Source organism: Stegodyphus dumicola, chromosome 9, assembly GCF_044657685.1.
Source record: "Stegodyphus dumicola isolate Sdum_Otavi_A_Nest chromosome 9, ASM4465768v1".
NCBI classification, from domain to species: domain Eukaryota; kingdom Metazoa; phylum Arthropoda; class Arachnida; order Araneae; family Eresidae; genus Stegodyphus; species Stegodyphus dumicola.
The window spans coordinates 171,133,709-171,154,465 of NC_140776.1; the positions used below are offsets into that span (position 1 = coordinate 171,133,709).

Genomic DNA, 20,757 nt, shown 5'->3' on the forward strand with positions numbered 1-20,757 from the left:
GTTATACTAGTAGATAAGCATTTATTATATTAGTAAATATTTACGTTATACTAGTAGATAAGCATTTATTATATTAGTAAATATTTATGTTATACTAGTAGATAAGCATTTATTATATTAGTAAATATTTATATTATATTAGTAGACAAGCATTTATTATATTAGTAAATATTTATGTTATACTAGTAGATAAGCATTTATTATATTAGTAAATATTTATATTATACTAGTAGATAAGTATTTATTATATTAGTAAATATTTATATTATACTAGTAGACAAGCATTTATTATATTAGTAAATATTTATATTATACTAGTAGATAAGTATTTATTATATTAGTAAATATTTATATTATACTAGTAGATAAGTATTTATTATATTAGTAAATATTTATGTTATACTAGTAGATAAGCATTTAATATATTAGTAAATATTTACGTTATACTAGTAGATAAGCATTTATTATATAAGTAAATATTTATCTTATACTAGTAGATAAGCATTTATTATATTAGTAAATATTTATGTTATACTAGTAGATAAGCATTTAATATATTAGTAAATATTTATGTTATACTAGTAGATAAGCATTTATTATATTAGTAAATATTTATATTATACTAGTAGATAAGTATTTATTATATTAGTAAATATTTATATTATACTAGTAGACAAGCATTTATTATATAAGTAAATATTTATGTTATACTAGTAGATAAGCATTTATTATATTAGTAAGTATTTACGTTATACTAGTAGATAAGCATTTATTATATTATTAAATATTTACGTTATACTAGTAGATAAGCATTTAATATATTAGTAAATATTTACGTTATACTAGTAGATAAGCACTTATTATATTAGTAAATATTTACGTTATACTAGTAGATAAGCACTTATTATATTAGTAAATATTTATATTATACTAGTAGATAAGTATTTATTATATTAGTAAATATTTATGTTATACTAGTAGACAAGCATTTATTATATTAGTAAGTATTTATGTTATACTAGTAGATAAGCATTTATTATATTAGTAAGTATTTACGTTATACTAGTAGATAAGCATTTAATATATTAGTAAATATTTATGTTATACTAGTAGATAAGTATTTATTATATTAGTAAATATTTATATTATACTAGTAGATAAGTATTTATTATATTAGTAAATATTTACGTTATACTAGTAGACAAGCATTTATTATATTAGTAAATATTTACGTTATACTAGTAAATAAACATTTATTATATTAGTAAATATTTATGTTATACTAGTAGATAAGCATTTATTATATTAGTAAATATTTATATTATACTAGTAGATAAGCATTTATTATATTAGTAAATATTTATATTATACTAGTAGATAAGTATTTATTATATTAGTAAATATTTATATTATACTAGTAGACAAGCATTTATTATATTAGTAAATATTTATATTATACTAGTAGATAAGCATTTATTATATTAGTAAATATTTATATTATACTAGCAGCTGTATTGAATGATTTAAAGTCTGAGAAATTCTGATTTTTGTTCTTCCAAATATGAAAATTAACTGGGCCATTCTTCGAAACTACTCCTAATTAAGCGAAGGTAGAGAAAAGGTGCAAAAGCACCCCAGTTCCTAATTTGTGACTTAGAATATCTACTTCTGGCCCCGATTGACGATGTGCGATAATCCAATCGCTGTGTTCCTACTTACGAAGGGACTGTTCCTTAACTTTGTTAACGAAGGGACTGTTCCTTCCTGTAAAGGGCCTGTTCCTTAACTATGTTCAATTAGGGACTTAAAATAATCCGCTTCAGATAGTTACGATGTGCAAATTTCTGGGAATTGTTTCCTCTCTACGAAGTGTAATAAACAGACTGTTCCGAACTGATGATATATTAGCTTGATGGAGAAGATGTCTTCCGTCTGCAAACAATAACAGAAAGTGGTAACGACTGTAAGTGACTGTGTTAAGAATAGGTTACATTAACTCATTTACAGTCTGACACTCCGTTTGTTGTTCTTCAGTATCTAATAAGTTTTGTTTAGTTTCCGGACTCCCGAAGTCTGCTCATGAAAGTACTTTTTCCCCCTCTTCCTTCCGTGTAGCGATGATTATGTAAAAGTAAGCATTAATATGTAAATATTTAATTCAGAAGTCAAACAACAAAAATCAGCGTTGTATTTTCAAAATTTTCACAGGACAAGTTTCGATGATTTTATCGAACCACCATCCTCAGCTGCAAAACCGGAAATGAACAAGATAGGAAATAATGATTAGATAAGATAAGAAAGCCTGGACAAGAATAAGCAAGTGTCGCCATCTGTTGATGAAACCAGAACTAAAACATAATTTCTTTAAAGGCCGAAGGCAAAGATGAATTGGAATTAGGATCGTTAACTAGAACATAAATATTTTTTGAATGTGAAATGCCTCTAGAAAATCCAGTTCTCCAATGAAAGATGTTTTTTGAATCATTTTGGGAGCACAAAAATTGAAAGTGTGATTTTCGGACCAACAATGTTGAGCAACAGAAGACTTCTGTGTTTCCTTTTTTCTAACATATGCCTCATGTTCCTTGACGCGAAATTTTAAGCCTTCGTGTTTTAAGCCTGCATGCATTCGTGTTGTAACGGTAGCACACTCGGTGCGTATTTGAGAGGTCCAGGTCTAAGTCCCAGCGAGGGCAAGAGGGCATTGCCTATTTTTCACATATGCTGCTGCTGCAAAAAAAAAAGTCCTAATGACTCTATAAGGGTAATATTTATGTATAACTATGATTATGTGTTTATCTGTCTACCAATAATGTTAAAGAATTTTATATTGTGTTATCTAACCGAATCTGGATAAAAGCATTTGTGGCTGCAATTGATGTTCAAATTGTTCGTTCAGAGACAAGATTAAAAAGTGTGCTTCTCAATTTCGTGATTAATTACTCCCCAACGCAATTTTTACTACACAATGTGAGTGCATCTAGAACAGCTGATCATAGTAATCGCTTTTGATTTCGTGGCGTCGGTCACGAGATCGCTATCGATCGATAAAACAATTTATAAAACCAGCACCAGTTCAAAGTCGATTTTTGCTCACCTCCAATATAGTCGCCTCGCGTTTTATCGATTCTCTAGGGACTGAAAAACGAAGAACGCTCTGTTAGATAAATGATGGTTGCATGTAATATTTTTGCAAAATCAACGTGTAATCATTTGGAATACAGAATTTCATTAAAACTTTTGAATTCCTCAGAAATTAAGTATTGTTTTAATTTATGTATTTAAAATGATACTTATGCATAGATATGTAATGTAAATAATTTTGAAAAATTTTCAGTTAAGAAATGCATATTTATAAATGTCTATTAATTTTGTATAACCTATGAATATATGAAAGAATGTGTAGAGTCATTAGGTTATTTTTGAAACAGGAAGAAGTGGAAAATGAGCAACGCCTTCGCCGAGAATCGAACCACGGACGTCTAGAATACACGTCGAGCGTGCTGACCACTACACTATGAAGGCATGCTAAGAAGGCGGGAGAAATAAGTTATAAATGAAGCAAATATTTATAATTTACCCAAGCATAAAAAAGTATATATTTTTATAAATTTCGTCATACTAATTCGGTCTGGAAACAGAATAATTTCTTTTGTCGAAAATTCTAAAAAGAGCTTATAAACAAAATCTGATGTGTACAACACATGACTTCCTTGTACGGAACATTAAATTATACGCATTTTTTCTTGCATTTCATTTAAACTTATTGGATTGAATTAAATCTACTTCGCCGACAGCGCATAAACCACAATAGAAAAAAGGCATTCTTTAAAATTCACTCTATTTGTTTACCATAGCGACACTCTGGCACTAGGTTCACTTAACAGTATTTTGTTTCGTTCATATTATAACTCAGAATGCACAAAATTTATATCATTTAAAGAATAGAATTAGCTAATCGTTGCCACATGTTCTATTCAAATACTATAATAAAGCTAGAATGATGTATAAAAGAAATTAAGCAAACAAAACCAAAAAGAAACAGTTTCTCACAGACGATTGAGTATTTCTCATTCAATGAATTCAGTTCTCACTTCGCGAGAAGGCAAAAATACATAAAAACTCAAAATATCTATATTAAAAGTGACGAAGTAAATCTTAAACACTTATTCCCTCGAAAAAATTCCAGAAAGGAATAAGCGTGATTTAATTGGCAATAATAAATGAAGGCGTTATCTTTGTTGTTGCGAAGCTTAGTCTCTCTAGATTGGCAACTAATCTGCTATTTTGCTGTTTCAAATGTAAACAAACATTGGCCGCCATCAAGAGAAGTATTAGGCTTAGCAGCATTTAAACAACTTTAAAATTGTTGATAATTCTAAAAATATTGCATAGAGATTTACTAAAGGCATAAAAATCTTAACCGAAAGATAAGAACAACATAATTCAATCATATTTAAAGCAAAAAATGTACAATTTACAAACGTATAAGAGTAAAGAAACTGAGATCACTGAGCTGGGTAACAGAGTAGATATATATATAAATATATTTATATACGTTTGTTGCGGCCGATCGCAACCAAAATACGAGGTGCACATCTACATGTTATAGCAGTGCTATATACAAAATTTCAACGTTCTGAGGCTACTCGTTTTTGAGTTATGCGAGATACGTACGTACGTACATACGCACATACGTACATACGTTCGTACAGACGCCACGAAAAATTCTCGTCAGAATTCATTTTAAAGCAGTTTTATAATTTTTTCGAAGGAAAAGAGTCTTTTATTCTGTCCTTACGTACAGATATCACGCAAAAACATCGCTAAATTGCATTCGATTGCAGTCAAAATTGATATTTTCGTTGAAATATGCTGTCTGAAAATTTCCGCGATTACAATATTTCCTTTTTACTTCGTACAAGGAAGTAAAAAACATTCGACAGGCACTAGCGAGTAGGTGGTAAAATCGCTTAATACTGATAGTTCAGTCTGCGCTCGAGTGCCGGTGAACGGCTGGGCTGCATGAACATTTTCATGGTCTATCCCATATGTAAAGTGTATACATACCAGTTTTCCTTAGAAAATCTCCCACGAAAACATTCCTTCCCTTAGGCAGATAGTCCTCGAGTGCATTGCCATAATCAAAAAACCAAACTAAACCGTTCTCTGTTATGAGATCATAAGTGATATCGTTACTTTTCAGAGATGTTACCAATTTGGCTATATGTCGGCGAAAGATAGTACTGAATTTTGAAATCTGTAATTTAAGAAATTATCAGTCAACTACAACAAGCTTATTAATGTCTATCCAGAAATATGAGCATTATTCAGTTATCAGCTACATATTTAATCGCTTCATGAATAGGCTGACAACTTATCTCGTCCACAGCGACACAGTACCATTTTAGTAATTCTGCCTCCTATACTCCAGTTATTTTAGAAAAAATATCAGTTTTGTCAATTTATAAACCCTGTAAAATTTATTTAAATGTTGATCACTTATATCTTGTGTATAATGTTTTGTCGGTAGTATCAATTACATTTGTTTTGATTCGCTGGTCGAGATCTTGGAAACTGATGACTGAGATCACGCTAAAACTTATGTCTTAACATAATTTGCTCGAAGATGCAGTGTTTGTTCGATGGTGTATTTCCTTTTTGAGAGCTTGCTAGTTCAGCATGGTAGATTTGGCGCCTCACGCTAAAAGCTCAAAGAGATAAAAAGGCAAAGTAAACAATAAATCTAAGAAAAGGAGAAAAAAGTTCATCACATTAAGGGGACTCATACCTTGAAAACCCAAGGGATCTTCGAATTAGTGACTGTTGCAATAATTGACATAATTTATTAAGCAATTACTTCCAACTTTTTACAGCTGACTACATAATATAGCTGCTTTCTGAAATAGTCATCAGAAATGTTGTGTTGCCACAAATATTTTTATAATTTAATCCGCTTTGTGACAACATTTTTCGTCAAGTTTCCACCTTGCGCGCACAGTTTAAAACATTCTGTCGCATAATTTAATTTCCATATTTAATACATAACTTTTATAACATTTGGAAACTACTGTGAACCTAAAATTCTAAGAATTTCATGTTACATTTTTATTTTATTTGGAGTTGAGTTTATAAAATGTATTTTATTACAAAAAACCTGTAATGTTTTCGTGCATATATTTTTTAATATTAAAATATTCATCAAATTTTTGGTTCAGTTAGAAAATAGTGCCCATATAAAGAATTCCATTAAGTTTCAAGTATGTACCATTAGCCATTTTTAAAATATCATGCGCGCAAGGTGGAAACATAACGAAAACTTTTGACACAAAGCGGATTAAATTACAAAAAAATCTGTGGCAACACAAACTTTCTGGTTACTATTTCAGAAACAGCTGTATTATGTAGTCAGCTGTAAAATGTTGGAAGTAAATGCTTTTAAAATAAATAAAATATCCGGGGTTTAAGGTGTATGACCCCCCTTAAGAAAGAAACAAGAATATTAAAATTTTTAATTCTTGTTGGTTCTCTAATGCCGCTAATACACCGCAAACAAGCTGTTCATGGCTTTTGGCCATGGGCAAATGACGCAAATCCATTAAGGCAAAGCAGTCGGAGGGCTATCTGCTTATGCAGAAAGGTACCATCATGGAGTTCTGACGAAAACTGATTCCTATCTAGGTTAAACATGTCGAAAGCTACGATGCAGCCGATTCGTTCGTTAAATTCGAAGCTGGTCAAACTACCAGTGTTTATTGACTTTAGCGCACTGGTGAGCAGTCTTTCGGCAATGAGATCAGTTTTTATTTATTTTTATATCAGTTTTTATTTCGGACAGCTGTTGTTATCCAACAGAATTCAAAATGTATTAAACATATTGTTTTTCTGTCTAGCCTGACTCTGTGTCCACATGAACTCTGGTAAGTAAAAGCGAAATAGATAAACAGTTGTACCATGTTGCCATTTATAATCCATTTTGCTGATCCCCACAAGCGTTCCATTTTTTTTGGATGTGGAAGCCAACTTTAAGTTCTTTAGTTCCAAGTTTCCATGTGGAAGCCAACTTTAAGTTCCATGTTTACACTGAAGTTATAAAAAACATAATAATAATAATAATAATCCCAACCCTTACCAAGAAAAGGCGAGCTCGAGAGAGCTATCTGCCTAAGAGAAGGGATGCCTTTGTGTAGGAATTTCTAAGAAAAATGGCTAGTACTTACACTCTATAGAAGAATCAGGAATTGTTTCATATTTTTTCATTAAAACATGCAAAAAATTTTAAATACTCAACATCATACGAAAGTTTTACTTTTGTTCCAAAAAATATAAGAATCACCTGCTATTGTCATTAGATGTTACTAAATCTTTACAGTTGGATAAGATGAAAACTGAAGAAAAACTTCTTGTTCAAAAGCTAAACTCCGGTATTTGCTCCGCATGTCCATTTTGGCGTAAAATGACGTTAAAAGAAAAATTTTAAAGTATTAAAAATGCTTATTATAGTTTTAAAAATTAAAAAAGGAATATGTAAAGAGATTTGAAAACTGTATAATTTTCATCACAACCACTAGCTTTTATTTTCTCTGCAGACCATTGTGTACATAAGAAGTAAACTCGGAAATTTTAAAGTTGACTAGAAATTGGTTAGATATCTGTTTTATTTATGCTAGAAAATGACAATCTGAAAAGAAATGTCATTAAGAACTGTAGATAAAATTATATTTTATAAGATTATCTTAACGGTGCATTCCGTAACACTCTTTTATAACATGAAGGATTAAATGAAAGATATTTGTCGTCGTCACATAAAAGCAATGTCTATTTTGGACGGGATTTTACAGAAAATGAAAATGTTTTTCAAGTGTAAAAATACAAGTTAAAAAAATCTGATGTGTACACCACATGACTTCCTTGTACGGAATATTAAATTATACGCCTTTTTTCTTGCATTTCGTTTAAATTTATTGGATTGAATTAAATCTTCTTCGCCGATAGCGCATAAACCACAATAGAATAAATGCATTCTTTAAAATTCACTCGATTTGTTTACCATAGCGACAGTCTGGCGCTAGGTTCACTTAACAGTATTATATTTCGTTCATATTATGACTCAGAATGCACAAAATTTATAACATTTAAAGAATCATCTAATCGTTGCCGCATGTTCTATTCAAATACTATAACAACGCTAGACCGATGTATAAAAGAAATTAAGCAAACAAAGCAAAAAAGAAACAGTTTTTCACAGACGATTGAGTATTTATCATTCAATTAATTCAGTCCTCACTTCGCGACAAGGCAAAAATACACGAAAACTCAAAATATCTGTATTAAAAATTACGAAGTAAATCTTAAACACTTATTTCCTCGAAAAAAATCACGAAAAGATTAAGCACGATTTAATTCGCAATAATAAATGAAGGCGTTATTTTTGTTGTTTCGAAGCTACGTTTCTCTAGATTGGCAACAAATCCACTATTCTGCTGTTTCAAATGTAAACAATCAATAGCCGCCATAAAAAAGGCTTAGCGGCACTTAAACAACTTTAAAATTGTTGATAATTCTAAAAATATTGCTTACAGATTTACTAAAGGCATAAAAACCTTAACCGTAAGATAAGAACAACATAATTCAATGATTTTGAAAGCAAAAAATATGCAATTTACAAACATATAAAAGTAAAGAAACTGAGATCACTGAGCCGGGTAACAGAGTGAATATATATATAAATATATTTATATACGTTTGGTGCGGTAGATTGCAACCAAAATACGAGGTGCACATCTGCATGTTATAGTAGTACCATATACAAAATTTCAACGTTCTAAGGCTACTCGCTTTTGAGTTATGCGAGATACGCACGTACGTACATACGTTCGTACAGACGCCACGAAAAATTCTCTTCAGAATTCATTTTAAAGCAGTTTTATAATTTTTTTGCAGGAAAAGAGTCTTATATTCTATCTTAACGTACAGATATCCCGCAAAAACATCGTTAAATTGCATTCGAAAGCGGTCAAAATGGATATTTTCGTTGAAATATGCTGCCTGAAACTTTTCACGATTACAATACTTCCTTTTTACTTCCTACAAGGATGTAAAAAATGAATACATTAGGAGCGATGAAATAAAAATAGTATGTTAACATTATATAATTGGTTGCGTAGGTCGTACCCCGTACGAAAAGTAGATATAAATCGTAGGTTCTATGAAAAACATTTTTAAATATTGTAATAATATTTTGGGTTGTTGGTGCTTATATTCATTATAGTAAAATTCCATACAGTCTACTCTCTTGCATAAAATTAATAAATTTCAGAATGTAAATGAGATAGCGAACGTTTATTCAGATTGGGGGAGAAAGAAGTGCCGTGCCATTTAAAAAAAGGTTTTGCAAGTTGATTTTAGAGCGTGTTCTGCCTATTTGAGACCACGTTGTTACTTTAAATTAATAGCGATTTTATTCTGCAGCGTTGAGTACTTCTAGCCATCAGGCTTCTCTCGCCGTTTTTTTTTGCAAACCAGAGCTTTTCCTGAGCGTTACTTTATCCTGGGTGTCGTCAGGATAATCTATTACATTTGATTTTAGCTCAACATTACGTATTTACAAACTAACTGTTGGCTTGTGTAAACCCAATTTCGGTCATTGTTACATTTTGTGTTCAAATAAAAGGGCCTTACACATCCTTCTTCTGACTTTTGCTTTTGTAATCGCAAGACTAGAAGATAAATCTTCTATAGTCTCTTTTAAATCTGTAGTTTATGTTTCCTAAGAATAACAGACTTTAAAAACTATATTTTAATTTGCATTCAAACTGGTTACTAATTCAGAAGTCAAACAACAAAAATCAGCGTTATAATTCCAAATTTTCACAGGACTAGTTTCGATGGTTTTACCGAACCACCATCCTCAGCTGCAAAAGCACAAATGAACGAGATGCAAAAAGAAAACAGAAAGAGCCTTCTATATCTTTCTGTTCTAGTTAAGGATCCTAATTCCAATCCATCTTTGCCTTCGGCCTTTAAAGAAATTATGTTTTAGTTCTGGTTTCATCAACAGATGGCGCCACTAGCTTATTTTCTCTACAGGTTTTCTTATCTTATCTAATCATTATATCCTATCTCGTTCATTTGCGCTTTTGCAGCTGAGGATGGTGGTTCGATAAAACCATCGAAATTAGTCCTGTGAAAATTTGAAAATATAACGCTGATTTTTGTTGTTTGACTTCTGAATTAGTTTTTGTTCGGCGTGTTATTAGGTCTTAATTATTGTTTAAGTTATTAGGTCTTAATTATTGTTCTTAGGTCTTAATTTTGTTAATTGTTTAAGTACCATATATAGCTTGATTCGTACTACGTTTGGGAATTGGAAAATTATAATAAAATTCTTATACTAAGGTAAATTATTTATATAATTAATTACGACAATAATCACTGAGATGTTTATCCTTTTCTTGTCAACAGGGAGATGAAAATGATGTAAAACAATATGGTTGATTAGAGGGTAACTCATTTTTCTTACGAACCGCAGATGGTGTGATATTAGGCCTAATATTTAAAAGGTACACTGCGCAAAAAAAAAGGGGGGAGAGTTCTATATCTCCCGTTCTACTCGAGCCGATTGACAAAACTCATATTTCAATTCTACGACTCAAATTACGCCAAACTGCCAAGTTCTGTAAACATCACACGAGTAATTTTTAAAAAATTACCTCTAAAATTTTACCTCCTCCATGTTAATTGAGTTTAATATATATATATTGATTATTATCTCTTTTTTTTATTAAATTCAGTTGATTCTTCCTTTCACATTTCAAAATTAACATTAATTTCAAATAACATTCGCACATTTTTTAGGATTTATTTTTAAAATTTGTATTTTTAAATAACTTTTATAAATGATTCGAGAAACATTTTGAAACATAATCTATAAAAATGTTACCATAATCTTAAAGTAGATGTATTTCTAAGCACACCTGCAAAAAAATTACAGTATTTTATTCAAAATTTCCGAAGATATACGTAAATTTATATATTGGCGCGTTTCGAAATTTAGCATATCTGTTGAAAGCGATAATAACATAAAATGTGGTTTAGGCACTTTGTTAAAATTATTTGAAAATAGGAATGCTGGGCCATTTTTTCCGCTCATGCACAATAAAGAAAGGAAACTTTTTTCCGCTCCTGCGCAGTGAAGGGGAAAGGAAAATAGGTTGCCATATATTAAGAAGTTCGCCAAGTAAATTATTTTTGGAGCACACTGAAAAAAAATTCGCCAAGATAAATTTTTGAATTTCTCCGTAAATTTCGCACCAAATTTTACAAAATTTAATATATAGGCAGAGTTTGAGTCGTAGAATCGAAATAGGAAAAAGGATTGGCATGTTATTTCATAAAAAGTCCAACTTTGTGTCAAAATAGCTATATTAGAACAATGCTATATATAAATCTAATACATATCCTAAGTCGGGCTTTCGAGACATGGAACACGCGATTTGAATTTCTTTAATCGGCATAGTAGACGGGGAGATATAGAACTAACTGCCCGCCCTTTTTATTTCCTTGTAAGAAGTAAAAAGGAAGTATTGTAATCGCGAAAAGTTTCAGGCAGCATATTTCAACGAAAATATTCATTTTGACCGCTTTCGAATGCAATTTAACGATGTTTTTGCGTGATATCTGTACGTAAGGACAGAATAAAAGACTCTTTTCCTCCAAAAAAATTATAAAAATGTTTTAAAATGAATTTTGAAGGGAATTTTTCGTGGCGTCTGTACGAACGTATGTACGTACATACGTACGTATCTCGCATACCTCAAAAACGAGTAGCCTCAGAACGTTGAATTTTGTATATAGGACTGCTTTAACATGTAGATGTGCACCTCGTATTTTGGTTGCAATCGGCCGCGCTAAACGTATATAAATATATTTATATTTATTTCCACTTTGTTACCCCGCTCAGTGATCTCAGTTTCTTTACTCTTATATGTTTGTAAATTGTACATTTTTTGTTTTAAAAATAATTGAATTATGTTGTTCTTATCTTCAGCTTAAGGTTTTTATGCCTTTAGTAAATCTGTATGCAATATTTTTAGAATTATCAACAATTTTAAAGTTGTTTAAGTGCCCCTAAGCCTTTTTTATGGCGGCCATTGATTGTTTACATTTGAAACAGCAGAGTAGTGGATTTGTTGTCAATCTAGAGAAACGTAGCTTCGCAACAACAAAAATAACGCCTTCATTTTTATTACGAATTAAATCATGCTTAATCCTTTCTGGAATTTTTTCGAGGAAATAAATGTTTAAGGTTTATTTCGTAATTTTTTATACAGATATTTTGAGTTTTTATGTAGTTTTGCCTTCTCGCGAAGTGAAAACTGAACTAATTGAATGAGAAATGCTCAATCGTCTGTGAAAAACTGTTTCTTTTTTGTTTTGTTTACTTAATTTCTTCGATACATAATTCTAGCTTTATAGTACTTGTATAGAACATGTGGCAACGATTAGATAATTCTTTAAATGTTATAAATTTTGTGCATTCTGAGTTATAATATGAACGAAATATAATACTGTTAAATAAACCTAGCGCCAGCGTGTCGCTGTGGTAAACAAATAGATTGAATTTTAAAGAATGCATTTATTCTATTTTGGTTTATGCGCTGTCAGCGAAGTAGTTTTAATTCAATGCAATAATTTTAAATGAAATGCAATAAAAAATGCGTATAATTTAATTTTCCGTACAAGGAAGTCACGAGGTGTACACATCAGATTTTTTTCTCGCAGTGTACCACTTAGGCGATGGTACGACTTTTGCAACCTTACCCTAGTACCTATCTGCTCATGAACAAGAAAGTTGAATTTCATTCGCAATTAAAGGTTCGATTGAAAGATGCACCTGATAAGATAAAACTGACTTCCTTACTATCTCGATATTATCGTTTTGCATTGTTTGTTGTGAGGCAATAACCAATTTTGATTCAGTAATTGTATACAATAAAACAATTTTTCTAACATCACATTCTTCATGAATTCCCTCTGTCTAATGTAATTTGTCAGGATATTTATGAAAATCGCAATGTTTTGAATGACTTTCATATGATCATTTTGTATGATTTTCTTCACTAATGGTTGCGTTTCGTATATCTACCTAAGAGATGTATTTTGGTACAACCATTTTCCGTTATTGAATAAACTGTTTGTAAAAGATAAATTATCCTCCGTGGTCGCAACACTTTGCCAGATTTGCTCTCTATTTACAGCTGTTAAATCCCCCTCTCATCGGAACTCACGTGGTGTTCGAAGATATCTGGCTGGCTGAGAACCTTTTTGGCAAAACATCAGGACATGAATGGCGGGCGAGTCGACGATTGCGGACATATTTACTTGCTCCGCAAATATTCGACATCCACCCCTAGGGGATATTCTCGTCTGTTGAAAATTACAGGTTAGTTAAGAATATTTGTTTTTGTCTCCACCAATTTGAAAGAAAAATACACAACTTGTTTCGCCTTAGGATGGCAAGCGGTCTTAATGCACTACGATTTCTATCTTTAAATGAGTTGATTCCTTTAACAAACTTGATGCTCGTTTCACTTAAAGGGCGAATGGTGACAGGTATTTGATTTCGCCAGGGATGCGATTCGTTGTTTTTAAACTTTAATTGCAAATATTCCGTTTGTGTACGTTTGAACGCATGCATGGAAATCAAATATCTGCTCGGATGGTGTTTTTATATGTTTTAGTTTTCGGAAGAAGATGAAATGATGTTTGTGTAATTACGAAGAGTTACATTTGATTAAACATACAGTTTCGATTTATAAATAAGACTAAATAACCCAGTCGGTTGAGATATTATTTGCTTTTATTTATATGGAAACATGTAAAGCAATATTAATAGAGTCGGAATTTTATCGTGGAGTGAATTGCTATGATTATTTTCGTAAATTCTGGCGGAGATTTTCTAAGACATGGTGAATAACAAATTTTTCTGACAGTGTAAATAAATCTCCCATTTTAGTGCTTTTTTCGATTATTTTAACATTTTTAAATTTAATTATTGAATCATTTTATGTTTTAATAGGTTTTATGATAATTTCATTACTGTTTTCGCAAATATACACTGCAAGAATTTCTTTTCTAAAGCTCTAGCTGAAATATTGAACTCGCAATTATCTTAAGTTTTCTGGGCTTATAGAATACAAGAAAAAGTCATTTTCCGAAATTTCATACAGCTGTTTTGATACTGAAAGATTATTTTTTAAGATCGTACTTCTCAATCGATACAAACATGCTTCTCAACAAAGAAAATATGTGCAAGTACAATATAATGTATAAATACATTATCCAATTAAATGGTAATTTTGCCCTAAAAAATGGTGTTGAACGCATTATCAGAATATGATTGGTATATAAATGTAATTTCAATTTTAAAAGTGTGTAAAATCTTAGTAACAAACTAGTTATATGTATGTGTTATGGTATCTAGCATACATCTCTCAACCCGAAATGTTAATCTGAATTCTCAGCAGCGAAATTATTAGCGTAAATCCCAGACCCATAATTTTTCCCGCATTCTGACTGCTCACCCAAAAGAACGCCTTGCAAATTTTGCTTTTTGTTCTCAGCCATTAAATTCCTGTCCTAATTATTATTGCATTTACATGAGGATATGATCAGAACTAGATCAGGAATTAAGACACAAAAACATGCCGAATAAAAACTAATTCAGAAGTCAAACAACAAAAATCAGCGTTATATTTTCAAAATTTTCACAGGACTAGTTTCGATGGTTTTACCGAACCACCATCCTCAGCTGCAAAACCGCAAATGAACAAGATAGGACATTTTGCAGAAATTTAACTTTCGGGTTGTTTATTCTCCCATCAATAAAATTCCGAGTTCCATACTCAAGGACCCCATTCCGGATATGAATTCTTGGGGTATTTATATAATTCCTTGCCAGTGTGGTTTGATTTACATTTGCCAAACTAAGAGAGCCTTAAAATTTCGCGTCAAGGAACATATGTTAGAAAAAAGGAAACACAGAAGTCTTCTGTTGCTCAACCTTGTTGGTCCGAAAATCACACTTTCAATTTTTGTGCTGCCAAAATTATTCAAAAAACATCTTCCATTGGAAGAACTGGATTTTCTAGAGGCATTTCACATTCAAAAGAATCTTTCTGTTCTAATTAACGATCCTAATTCCAATCCATCGTTGCCTTTGGCCTTTAAAGAAATTATGTTTTAGGTCTGGTTTCACCGACAGATGGCGACACTTGCTTATTCTTGTCCAGGCTTTCTTATCTTATCTAATCATTATTTCCTATCTTGTTCATTTCCGGTTTTGCAGCTGAGGATGGTGGTTCGGCACAACCATCGAAACTAGTCCTGTGAAAATTTTGAAAATATAACGCTGACTTTTGTTGTTTGACGTCTGAATTAGTATTTATTCGGCGTGTTATTGTGTCTTAATTTCAGGATAGAACTATTTAAGGGAAAAAATGTCTTGATGGAGGAGGACTTTCTTTCCAGGGTGAATCTACCAGTGTTCAGGGACTATATCGTTCTAAAGCGCTTATTGCTGTCTGCATATTATCAGTCAAAATATCATATATATGCGTGTGTGTTTATATAACATAAAAATATGTAATTCAAATTTATAATTTTAATTAGGAAGAGTCCTTAATTCCCCCTCTGTATTCTAAAAATCGTAATAACTTTTCTGAACTGCACAATTTCTAAACCAATCCATCGTGTATGGATTACGTAACCCTCATAACGTAGTGTCTGTGTTTTTGATGCTATAATCCTGCATTTCTGACATTGTTTACTTCTGACTATACGGGCTGGACTGATAAAGGCACAGATAACTTTTTTGCAGGATTACTTTAAAATTTTAAATTTTAAATTTTAAAGTTAATTTTAAATTTTAAACTTACAGCTCCCAGCTGACTGTGCAGAGAAAGATGTAGATTTCCTTCTCGTTTTTGTGTTTGGCATATTTCTTGGAGTTTGCCACTAAGCTTCTATTGTTTCATTTATACATTTGGTGTTCCGAATAGGAGGAATTTTAATGTATTTTTTATTATTTTACTAATGCTTTATACAGTGCGTCCGTAAAGTCATGGTTCACTTTTGATCGGTCACAAGAAAGCAACAAAACAAGATAGAAATGTGAGGTCTTCACCAAACAAAAGAAAACCCCTTAAAGTTGCATACCTATTCAGTGTAGTTTGATGTGGCTCCATCCATGCCGTCGCAGTCTACTCAGCAGAGAAAAATGGTCCTATCACTTTATAATGCATCAGGCCACACCACGCGTTCACTTTAGGGCTGTTATGTTCTTACTCTACGTGGGCATGAGGATTTTCAGCAGCCCATATTCGGATGTTATAGCGACGAGCATGTTCACTAACAGGGAATGTCGCCTCATTGCTCAACACAATCTTCTGCAGAAATCGGTTATCATTGTGGACCTCGTGAATATATCTGTAGCAAATGCAAAAATTTTGGGTCTATCCGTCGGTTTGATAGTGTGCAACAGCTGCAATTTGTAAGAGCTTCTTAGGTAACTCTTCCATATAGTCTCTACAGACTCGTCACTGACCGATGGCCTGCCAAAATCGGGTTGATCCAACAAACTGCCGGTATCCTTCAACTGCTTATCCCACTGATTAATGTTATTTCTATGTGGTGACGGTTCGTTCTACACGCGACGATATTCACGTTGCTCTTTGGTCACGGATTCTAATTTGGCATGCCACAGAACACACTGAACTTTCCTCTGTACGGTTCACATCTCGACTGGCGTGGGCGTGGATGGGCTGATCTGCTCCTTCGCATTTCGCGGTGCTGCGTCACCACATGTGTGCGCACATGCTTGCACATAATACTACGGGAACTTGGAGAATTTTGCTTCTGTTTGGTGAAGATTTCCCATTTCTATCTTGTTTTGTTGCTTTCCTGTGACCGAATAAAAGTGCACATTGACTTTACGGACGCACTATACATCTGCATATATTTTAAAAATTAATTACAAGTTGATTATCTCGTAGGAAATGATAAGAAAATACTAATGCAATGGGATATTTTTAAAAGTGTAAAACTGAGTAAAGTTTATACTATGAGTAAAGTTTTTATGAGTAAAGTTTACATATACTGAGTAAAGTCTACACTTTACTCAGTATATGTAAGCATGTATATGTAAGAAAAATAAAGAACATGTAAAAGATTAAATTAGCAGCGTAAATTAATTTCCCGTCTCTATTCTACAAATAGCAACCTCTATTTGCACTGCGTCATTTCGAGAAAAATCTGTCATATGACTCTTACGTAATTATGCTGATGTAAATGGAACTAAAATTCAACCAGCCAATTGTAATTTTACATCAATATCAACTATCCAATCAAAATGCTTTGAGAACCAAAACTAACTCAGTTTGACTTAAGATTTCATCTTGAACATTACACACTTGCTTTCAATTCTTTGGCCTGGCCGCACAGTCTGTCTGCTCTTTCTTTCTTATTGCAAATTTATATAAAATGTAAAATTTCTTGGAACATGCACAATTAATGTGCCGACTTGTGTGTAGCCGTAATATATTACTAATACTTTATATTGTTATATACACTCATGTCCATAAATTAAGGATAATGAAAAATCAGGCAAAGGAAGAGTTAGAAGCAAAACAAATTTGACTTATTTGTAAAGCTTATTTATTAAACAAAAGGTAAAGAGCAAAAAAGATGCTATATGTTTGATTAAAAAAATTAGCGATTTTTTCTCCCTGGATCAAATTACAAAAAAAAATCTATTTACAAAAAACCAATAATACAGGATTGGTATGATTGTTAATACATTCTATGTCTCCCAGACGATGCAATAAAGTTCGTACAACGCCTAGGCATGCTGAGTATCAAATTATCGATGTGATCTTGGGGATATTACACCACTCAAAAAGCAATGCTCTCCAAAGTTCCGGTAGACATGTTGGAGAAGGTTGACGGGCTGCAACTCGTCGGCCAAGCATGTCCCACACGTGCTCTACTGTATTACTGGATTCAAGTCCGGTGAGAATGCTGGCCAGTCCATACGGGTGATATCCTCCGACTGAAGGCATTCGCTTACGATGTTTGCACGGTGAGAACGGGCGTTGTCATCCATAAACACAAATTGTGCGCCCATGGCCGCCCCGAAACAAACGTATATGTTGTTCCAGAATGACGTCCTGATAGATTTGGCTTGTCATGGTTCCAATTTGAACATGCAGTTCAGTTCTGGAACCCAGAACAAGTCCACCCCAAACGAGCACTCCTGAACCACCGTAACGGTGTCGTTCAATGATGTTTTCTTGGTGGTAACGGGTACCTGGAGCTCTCCAAATGAAAGTCCGGCGAGAATCAGACTGCAAGCTAAATCTGGACTCGTCGGAAAACATCACACAAGCCCACTTTTGCGGTGTCCACAATGCATGCTCTCTACTCCAGGCTAACCGCAGGCGACAGTGAGTTGCAGTAAGTCGAACGCATCTGACAGGTCTACGACTACATAGGCCAATCTGCCCTAAGCGTCTGTACACGGTCTACCTTGAAATTGTCGTACCAGTGGCTGAAGAGAGCTGACGAGACAGGTCTGAGGCTGTGCTCCGCCTGTTTCATTTGGCAGTAACTGCCAAATACCGGTCCTCATTCGGCGTTGTAACTCTGGGGCGACCTGTGCTGTAACGTCTACTCACATTACCATCATCTTGGAATCGTTGCAAAAGCCTGGAGATGACACTCTGGGCAATTCCAAGTTTGATACTTCCAGTTGGGTACGCCCACATTCCAGACGGCCGATAATTCTACCACGTAAAAAATCATCCAAATGCGTCCTTTGTGTCATAACTATTCGGTTATTGCACTGAATTGCTTATAAAGCGCCTGCGAACAATTTTACTTCTTTGCCTGTATTCCTTATATATCACTCTCTTACACTCTCGTCATTGTGACGTACCATCGGTGTCATCTGTTACTTCCTGAAATTTGCATATGATTCTTAAAGATGTGTGTAGTGATTTTACAGGTGATATATTTATTTTAGAGTATATGTCCGCGTGACTCCGAATTATCCTTAATTTATGGACATTAGTGTATATTACTAATACTGTATGTAATTTATTTCAATGGTTAAACAGGGAAAAAACAGGATGCGCTCAATAAAGGAAGGTTAATGGCACAATGCGAAAATGGCAAAAATTACAGAAACAGAACCCTCAATTCTTTGAACATAACAGAAAAGATATACGCATTAATAATAATTTTAGGTACTGCATGTAATTTGTTCTGTTTGGCCTAGTGGTATTTTAAAAAATTTATAAAAAGTTGTCGAGGTATCGGGAGTCGAGTTTGCGGGATTCTACTGTATAAGTATTTTCTGCTCGACATTGGCAGTAGCTTTCCGGATTTAAAATGTCTTAAAGGTTGTCAGTAAAAACGTTTTGCAAGTTTCTTAAAGGTTGCCAGTTCTTAAAGGTTGATTAATGATTTACTAGTGCAGTGTAAAGTAACAGATAAACGTCTGTAAACGATTTTAACATCAATCAAATCTGTAAACGATTTTAACATCAAACGAAGATTACTAGTCTTTAACTACATTGTTTATGAAGACGGAAGTAAAATTATTTTATTTACAACTTAAAGTAAATAGCATATTAACAATATCTTTCCGTCTATTTTTTTGTTTTGTTTTGTTTTGTTTTCTGTTTTAAAAACAGGCATGATACATATTTTCGCAATATGTAATTCAATTAGTAATGACATATATTCGATTACTAGTATCTGTAAAAAGACATAACAGTCTTTTAACTTAACAGTTCTTAAAGATTTAACTGTCCTAAGAGTATGACATAATAGAAGAACAATTCTTATATAGTTAAATTTCCATAACATTGACCACTTTAGTAGCTTGTTTTTATATAATACTTTGTAGAGGATTATGCTATTCAAAAGCTTTATTTGATATTGATGGCTCTAGGTACCGTTGTTTTTTTCACAGTGCGAGAAACACGCATACATTCATGCAGATTCTTCATTATTTAATTTCTTTAAATGCAATACAAGGCGATAATATTTCATGGCAACGGTTTTAAAAGTGAATCAGAGCAAAAAGTGAAACGACGCAAAATGCTGTTTTGTGACCAATAGTTCTTTGGGTCTAATGCCCCTTTGGGCGAATAAAACTTTAGAATGTTTTTCAAAAAATAAGTGAAATACCACTTGGTTTAGGTTAAGAATGACTATCTAATTTAACTAATTAATCACTTAATTAACTAATAAAATAGCACTAGCTTGAAAGGATTTAAAGAAAATTTCAACTATCACTTACCGACAACTTTCTAATTGTCGACTCTCAGATCTATAAGAAGAAACCGCAAGGCACCAAATGCTTTCTCGCAACAAGCGATTTTTCGTAACTAATTGATACTTCTCTGCCTATGCTTCACTGTTGTAATGTCAGTTGCTTGTGGTAATGACAGTTTTACATTTCTAATTGAATCCAATACTATACATTTTCTTTATTATTCATATCAAAGCAATGTACAGTAATATAAGAATCTTCGAAATAAAAAAAATATTTAAAAAAGAAAATCTGAAATGTTTTCAGATTTTAAAACAAAGGGGAGTTTTTTAACGTTTTGTGTGTTACCTTTATTTATTAAATATCATGTTCTTTGCAGTTAAACCAATAAAATTCAGTTATAGTTTAAAATTGCAGCA

The 20,757-nt window shown here is 32.5% G+C and overlaps 1 protein-coding gene across 2 annotated transcripts in view; it reads left to right on the plus strand.

The window, feature by feature from the left end:
* The first annotated feature begins 13,288 nt into the window (after positions 1–13,288).
* Positions 13,289–20,757, plus strand: part of LOC118203274 (sodium-dependent proline transporter-like) — a 186,595-nt gene continuing 179,126 nt past the window's right edge. For both annotated transcript variants that reach the window (XM_085824340.1, XM_085824341.1), the window contains exon 1: positions 13,289–13,444. The gene's annotated coding sequence lies outside the window, so the exon portion shown is untranslated. The remainder of the gene's footprint in view (positions 13,445–20,757) is intronic.